At 32.7% G+C, this 8,867-nt stretch overlaps 1 long non-coding RNA gene and 1 other non-coding gene across 2 annotated transcripts; one reads left to right on the forward strand and one right to left on the reverse strand.

Moving 5' to 3' along the window:
* Positions 1 to 572: 572 nt before the first annotated feature.
* LOC127721593 (uncharacterized) lies at positions 573 to 6,642 on the forward strand. The gene is made up of 2 exons (XR_007991327.1): positions 573 to 656; positions 6,225 to 6,642. It is a non-coding gene; the product is annotated as an uncharacterized LOC127721593 (long non-coding RNA).
* Positions 6,643 to 8,511: 1,869 nt separating this feature from the next.
* On the reverse strand, positions 8,512 to 8,665 carry LOC127722479 (5.8S ribosomal RNA). Its single transcript, XR_007991759.1, has one exon. It is a non-coding gene; the product is annotated as a 5.8S ribosomal RNA (ribosomal RNA).
* Positions 8,666 to 8,867: the final 202 nt, after the last annotated feature.

Consider the following 8,867-nt stretch of genomic DNA (forward strand, 5'->3'; position numbering starts at 1 on the left):
GTCAGGAAGGATCTATTCAATGAACTATAAAATGTACTATAAAATGTATAATAAAGTCCTTTTTACTTTTCGAAGCAAATTAAGATTATTCGGCACATTCCTTGTCATAGTTTGTTCTTGCCTTAAATATGCATGAAATATTTGGTACCTGACATGAAGGAGACCTACAGTAACATAAATGCATAATACCGATTTCTGTGCGATCTTTGTGTGTTTTTCTAAGTATACTCGCGAGTATTTTCTGATTGTGAGACAAAAAAAAATTAAGTTAAAAAACTAAACGGTTGCAATTTTAGAAACAGTTTAACTAAGTGCAAAATATGAATTGAAAATTCTGACAAATTATCTTTTTAAGTTGTTTCTGTATCATTTTATGATTGATTGATTTTTGGTAGCTTGACGTTCAGTGGCAAATATTTCATGCATGTCTATGAAAAAAAAATTAAAGTATGATTATACTAGGATTACCAGTAAAGTCACACACATACCACCTAATCATATATCACAATTTATTCAATTCATCATTTTAAACATACTACAAGGACACAATGTTAATAGTAAAATATAAAATCACGTGACAGTGATTCATAAAACATCACATGATTTGTGTATTAGTAAGAAGACAATATGTATTTGTTTTAACATAAAACTAATAGGTAAGATCGATACTTTTATAAACACTTGTACATTTATCTAATAAGTAAACCAACGAATTTTATAATTTATATCTTTTTATAATTTTTACAAAGACACCGTTAACAAAATTAACTTGCATGCAAAATAAGTATTTTTTAGAAGCCAAAATGTTTCATTGATACAACTTTGAAACACATACACTATTTGGCAATGTTTAAAATCACATTTTTGTAAAAATAAGTACATTGAAAATTTATTTTTAGAATATATATATATATATATATATATATATATATATATATATAAAGTCAAGGTAAAAGTATACTGTGTACAAGATATATTATCCTTAATACTTCCTGTTTTAATATACGCGTACATCTGTTGTACATACAAATGTTACGTTACGTGTAATATTATATTGATTATTGAATATATGAACTACATGTATCTTTCTTTCTACCGAAATGAACTGTACGGTTGCCTTTAACTGCTTTCATCCACTTCATTTGAACTTTGGTGGATAGTTGTCTCATTGGCAATCATACCACATCTCCTTATTTTTTTATATCCTATGTTAAATGTGTTACAAAGATTTGTACACGTAAACTACTGTCCACAACCTTTTCATATATTTCGTCTTAATTTCTCGACCTTATTGTTTGCAATGTAGCTAAAAATAGTGCCCAATTACGGCAATTGTTGCAATATATGGAATAGGATCCCAGTTACGGCAACCAGTCCAGTACCCACGAATGTAGTTCTTAAAAAAAATTTATAACTTTTATTAAATGGTGTAGTGTTACTATTACACAAGTTCCGTAACTGAATGTAGATTTATTTGAAGGGGAAGGCTTTCTAGTTGGAATTTCTGTAAAAATTTTGATTGATTTAACTGTAATCTGGCTTCAGTACATAGAGTAAATTGCCTAAATTCTAGCCTTTATTCTTCCCCGGAAGTAGACGGACTGTCCCTGTTGTCAATCAAAACAAAATTTTGCAACGGAATGCCGGTCATGAGGCACTGAGATTATACTTAGAAACTCCAAAACGAATGCCTAACATGAACCAGAAGTCCCAAGGTGGCTATCAAAATTATTACGCGAATAGCACCCCATTTATTTACTATGATTTTCAATGCGTTTCAATGGGGCAAATACCTGGGTCCCCGTTCCATATATTGTAAACACAAGGAACAATGCATACGTTTAGACACACTATCGAAATAAATGTTAGGTTACTCGACAGATGATAAATATAGGGTAAGTAATTCGAGTAGGCAGACGAACAATTTCGATAAAAAAAACTGTTCGAAAGAGAGGAAATGGCATGCTTCACACATGAGAAGCTATACACCATTTAGTTCTTGCCGTTGTGGGTTATTATCTTGTAATCAATTATATAGTTAAATATATAATAATCCCTATCTATTAATCTGGGTTTTTCGTTAACTTTGTACTACTGATAGTTATCTGAAAGGAATCCATCTTCTTTTGTTGTAATAAGGGTGGGTGTAGATAGAATTTACATGATAGAAAATAATAGGCCAAAAATTAAGAATAGAATACAATTGTACAACAAAATATAATGAATACAAATCATTGGGACGAAAAAAAAAGACAGATTACCGATTAATAAGCCAAAACAAGTTGCTTTCTTTAAAAAAAAAAAGTAAAACAACACGTGAACCCGATCGAGCCCGCTGACTGGTTATCACAAAACTGTTGTTTGATTTTTTTTTGATTTTTCTATTTGAAATAATTGACTATGAATAGAATAAGGTAATGATGATGTTAAAATATCTTTATTGAAAATATTTAATTTTGTGTAAATTTTAGCACAAGTCAATTGAAATCAATGTTTGATTTTAGTTGTGAATAGAAGAGTGTATAAATACAACTACTACTTGAATTTACCTTTTAAGGCTTGACTATTTTATTTATCCCTTAAGGAGTGTACATCATTTTTTTCTGATTCTATTGCAAATCCCATTTTCTGCAAACCGGATGTCTAATACAAATTGCACAAAGCAATCACAATATAAATTTAAGCACTCATTTTGCTTCATAATCTGGATGCATTTATTTCATCTATCATATCTTCATATTTTGTTTCCTGGATGCCTTCAATTATTTTATACTCGTTATTAAAGCTATCTGTACTCATGGTAGATATTGTATAGATAAATTTAAAGTCCAATTTCCATGTGGCATGCAACTTATAAGAAGGTTTTGTATATTTCTTGAGAGTAACACACCAGCTTCATTGGGACCTCTTATATACTGACAATTATTTTGGTCTCATAAAACAATTCAAATTTTAAGGCTTTCCTGAAGTTACTTAAATCAATCCAAATATTCTACAGGAAAATTTGGTTTTGAAGAATATCTTATTTACAGAAGTGTTATGAATACCTGAACATACTCTGAAAAGAAACCAATTTATATAAAAAGATATGTAGATATAGAAAGATACCAGGATAAATATGTTGTACGCCAGACGCGAGTTTAGTCTACAACAGACTCATCAGTGACGCTCGAATAAAGTTAAAAAGGTCAAATAAAGTACGAAGTTGACTATTCATTGAGGACCCAAAATTTCGAAACAAAGGTTTTATCGAAAACATCTAAGACAATCTGTTCCTAGGGTAGAAAGTCTTTAGCATTTCGAAAATGTCAAAGTTTATAAAAGGACAGTCACTCAAAAAAAAAAAAAGAAAAGAAAAGAGTAACAGCTAAAGTAATGATGACCTTGTTTGAAAGTCACATGTCAAGCTCCTGAATTAAGATAAGAAATGCGAAAATTCACATTCGCGAGTGAAATTAATATTTATGCATGCACTTGGTTTTCTTGCGCAAGAAATAGTAAATAGAAAGCATACGCACTGATACTTTGGATAAGAATTCGAATTTGCGTCATCACATATTAATCTAGGCTCAAATCTAATGTTCAATAGTTGGATTAGGATGTCAAACTACCTACCTCCGGATACATTGCCCTTTAATCCGGAATTTCGGTGTGTCGTGTGAACAGGGTGATATATAATGTACCATATGGATCTGCTTACCCTTCCGGAGCACATGAGATCACCCCCAGTTTTTGGTGGGGTTCGTGTTGCTTAGTCTTTAGTTTTCTATGTTGTGTCATCTGTACTATTATTTGTCTGTTTGTCTTTTTATTTTTGGCCATGACGTTGTCAGTTTGTTTTCGATCTATGAGTTTGACTGTCCCTCTGGTATCTTTCGTCCCTCTTTTTTGCAAAGATTTAGATGCTACAAGGTTGAACTAATTAAAAAAGAAAAGATCTGAAATGTAACATACCTTCATGTTAATGAATCTTTTCCGAAAATTAAGAATATAATATCAATAAATACAAAATATTTACTGATGGACATTTTATTTATCAAATCAATCTCTCCTTAAAGTCTTACTTTCCACTATATGAATGTATTTCTATACAAAATATAAGCAGAGACTTATTAAACCATACTGAGACAGTATAGAATAATTAACGTAGTAATTAATTTTTTTTATGATTATTGTAAAATATTAATTACGTTTTTTGTGAGATGCAAGAATTTAAAATCACCGTGCAATAGATATAAGAAGATGTGGTATGAGTGCCAATGAGACAACTCTCCATCCAAGTCAAAATTTATAAAAGTAAACCATTATAGGTCACAGTACGGTCTTCAACACGGGGCCTTGGCTCACACCGAACAGTAAGCTATAAAGGGCCCCAAAAAATTACTAGTGTAAAACCATTCAAACGGGAAAACCAACGGTCTAATCTATATAAAAAACGAGAAACGAGAAACACTTATGAACCACATCAACAAACGACAACTACTGAACATCAGATTCCTGACTCAGGACAGGTGCAAACAAATGCAGCGGGTTTAAACGTTTTAATGGTACCAAACCTTCACCCTTTTTCCGAAACAATAGTGTGACATCACAACATAGAAAGACACACTATAAAATATCAACTGAAATAGCTTAACTCAATCAAAGGACATATTAACACCATTGAACATACACCGAACAAATAAATGTGACCTATGACACAATGTAAATACAATATAAATAAACTAAGGGAAGAATAATAAAAGTAACATGTTATATCGGTAAGAAATGTTAAACAATTAAAGAAAAACAATATGCTCGAACAAAAATATCAGCCATTTGCACTAACTTTAAACACAGGTAAATGAAAATAATTTTGTTGTTAGGTATACGTGTATAGTACCAATGGAGAAAGGAAATATTTTTACAAAATAAATGATTTTGATGTTCATAGTACGTAGTGAAAATTTATAGTTATACCAAACACTTATCAAAGCTGGTATATAGACCAGATATAACCCTGAATAACATTAAATAACAAAAAAGCAATACAATTAGTATCAACAGGTCAAATAAACAAGAAAGTACGATTTGAGAGTACTCGCAGTTACTGACAGCTAGTTAAAAGCCAAAACAATTAAGTATGTTTTCATTCACTACCGTTTAAAATTTAGATACTAACTTATATGTACGCATACCTGCTCAAACAAATCCTTTTGTTTAATTATCTTTCTGATTAACTATCACTGTTTTTCCGACCTAAGATATATATTTATAACAGTAATATCGTTTTGTTAATTTTCTTCATGCTTTTCGACATTTTCCAAGGCTATGATTGGAATATAAAATATCACGTGGTAACCGTTCAGAAATAATCAGTTTATTCTTGGACATTATATATTAATAAACTATTCCCAGGTTTATTGTCACAATTCATAATTAGCACTCTGTATCAAATACTACTACACACACAACGCGTACAGGGACCGTCTCAAAACATGAATTATATACTAGTACAGAATTGCGTTATTATTAAACTTGATATTTAATAACAGTGTAAACACTCGCATTTTTTAAACACATATGTTTTGTCAAAAGGCAAATAGGTTCGTATATATAAATGATTTTTAACTGCAACATAGTGTTTGTTTTTTTTTTTACTTTCCAATCTACAAATGAACTTTGATTGTTGAAATATATAATGTCACGTGGTAGCCTATCAATAGAGGGACTGTATCAAAGACATAGATAACTAGCTGTATAATGATCAAAAATTGTTGAGAGGTTCCGAGAATCTTGTTTCCGAAGATTCCCAAATGGCCCATGGGATCTACCAATACTTACCAATATATAGGCGTGAACCACTCGGGGGTTCACGCAAAAATAGAAATAGAAAGAATAATGGGTGGAGAAAATATAAAGAATTGAGAATAATTTTAATTGGAAAAGCGAATAGAGAAAAATTGCCTCAAATTAAATAAATCAGAAATGAAAATCCTGTTTCCAGACCCTCTTTTATTTTCGCTTTTTCTCCAATATAGACTGTTTCTATTCCCCTTCCGCTTACTGCATTGTAGAAAATACAAGATATTTTTAGCCTTTGTTCTACTCTTGATCCAACCCATTTGTGTATAAGAAATTGTCTTGTGTGATTTGCCAATCTCTGGTATTTCTTTGAAATGAATTAGTAATTTTGAATGAATTTCTTGTCTAATAGTTTTGATCTTATTTTGGTATCATTTCAGAAAATCACCATTAAAGAGCTATCATGGGGAAAGGTCTAGGAGGAGGAGCAAAAGGTTGCCTGTCAGCTATCATATGGCTTCTTCTTTTATGGTTTGTGGCATGGCCTATAGCATTTTTACTTGCCTGGGTATACATATTCCTATTGCCATTTGGAGCATGCGTAGACGCTATTAGATCGATAAATGAACAATTGGTGCGCATATTACAACTTCCATTGACTTGTGCTCAGAATATGATAGACATGAAACCTATTTGTTAGTGCAGTATTCCTCTGATAGTTGCTAAATTGAATTAAAACATCACTTTTGTAATTCTCGTGTAAATCTTCTGTTTTAATTTTATATTCATATTTGTTTTAAGTCTTATTTATATATGGTATATTGTTATATTTTTATTCATTATAATTCAAAAATTATAGTTATTTTTTATTATTTTATTTATTTGCATAGTAATCAGCAACGATTTATACTGATGCATATTATGTTTTATTTGACAATATGTATGAAATGATATTCAGGGTATAAGTAACTAAAACAATCCAATATGACAAATAACTTAAATATTTGAAGATGCTATCATACGGTTTACATCAACTGAAAAGTGTCTTTAGATGTAAATTGATTGATCCTTAGTTCATGCACTTATAGTAGTAATTAATTTATGCATATTGAGGACTAGAACACATTTACATGTGAGCAAGTCACTTGTGAACCATGTACCAGCCACCCGAGGATCCATCAGAGAGTTGTTGCTAGGATTCGTTAGTGAGCATAGAGCGTGACACTCTCCCAATACTAAGCACTGGATTAAACGTCCCCGTTTCGACCGGAATGGTAAGTGACTTGCTCACATACAATTAACACAATACATATGTTCTGCAAGCTAGTCGACCGGGATGAAGGGTGGGAAATTTGAACTCTCACTTAATATTAGGGTATGTCTGTTAGGGGCAGAAATTTACCCATGTACCAGCCACCCGAGGATCCATCAGAGAGTTGTTACAAGGATTCGTTAGTGAGCATAGAGCGTGACACTCTCCCAATACTAGGCACTGGATTAAACGTCCCCGTTTCGACCGGAATGGTAATCAGACGCCATATTTTAACAAGGTTTATACTGCCGGAAAGAGAGATGTCCGGGTGACTAAATGTGTATACCCGAGGCAGCTATGAGATATGCACCAGTTAGTAATAATAAAACAAAGATCAGTAATCAGTAGCACATCATTTGAAGGACAATACCAAGTATGACGGAGGTGTTATTGAATGTATTTGTGCCTTCATTGAAGTTGGGTGCATCTTTCCGTGTAGGTTGCACTTTTTACTTTGATCAAATGCAAACGGAAGTTTTAAGATGCACAGCTGTTTTCATATCTCGATAAATATCTACAAATTATACAGAGGTAAACACTGATTTTACGCGATAATCAATCTGTTGGAAACCAATGTTATTCTCATTAAATTCAAACCAGTTTTAAAGATATTTTTTATCAATCAAGATTTTAAAAAGTGGGAGGGTTGCGATCTATAAATTTACCAGTAGTTTTTCTTTTAAGAGAACTTTAACATCCAGAGAGTTTACTATTCCCCATACACGATTCAAAGTCCCGATTTGATTGAGTGAGGCTATGTATTCATACATCCTGGACAACAAAACGGACACCGGTTTTACTGCAGGATGAAAGGATAGGAAATGTTCAGGAAGAATATACTCTATACCCCAGCGAGCTTCTGATTGTGATATGAAGCAAGCAATACCGATGAAATAAGAAAATTCGAATTACACGTCAACTTCAAACTAAAATAAACCATTATACATCTACAGTAGAGTATGAAGTCTTCAACAATTTACCTTAGTCACGACAATATGTCAATTTCAGTCTTTACTTAAATTACCCTGTTCACATATTATATCTGGATTTTATTGTTTAAACAATTTATCAATGGCACAATATAAAAATACTGAAAATAAAGAGACGTATGATTGCCATGAAAAGTCCAATTTAATCTGTGTCTACCGTCACTTTGATGGTAATCCTTTCTTTTTTTTTTTTGCTCCCCGTGATGCTTTAGGCTGAGTTTGGATGGAGGGAGCGCCAAAAACCCAAACGGGCGTTTCCCAGGCTGGAGTCTCCTCCACAGCTTAAGCTCAAGAAATAACGAAAGGCAAAGCGAGACGACATTGGTCTGCATTAAAGGCGACGAAGCGGATACTGAGAGCCAGTTCACGCTGCTACAAAAACCTTAGGCACAAGGGAGAAATTCTCCTTTACGATTGATGTTTCATCGACCCACAAACAGGCGTAGCTCCGGGAATGACCCAAAGCCGCAATGTGCGTTCAAGATGTCGATGTTCAATGTGTCCTGCAATTCACATTAATTCACGCAGCTGGCTGCACTCTTCATTGACACACGAGTCGAGAGATCCACCGCCTAAAGTACTACATTTGTACTGGAACCACCGAATTGCCTTCAACAACGAGGAAATGTCGCATAATTAGCTAAAAGAGGTACCGACATTTAAAAGTGTACAAGAAGACCAACGGCCTGATTTATGACAAAACACTTAGCAAAAAATACACATATGACAGACAGAAACCAACGACAAAAACTGAATTGGGACAGACATTTAGAGATAAAGAA

Source organism: Mytilus californianus, unplaced genomic scaffold (assembly GCF_021869535.1).
Source record: "Mytilus californianus isolate M0D057914Y unplaced genomic scaffold, xbMytCali1.0.p SCAF_12, whole genome shotgun sequence".
Lineage (NCBI taxonomy): Eukaryota > Metazoa > Mollusca > Bivalvia > Mytilida > Mytilidae > Mytilus > Mytilus californianus.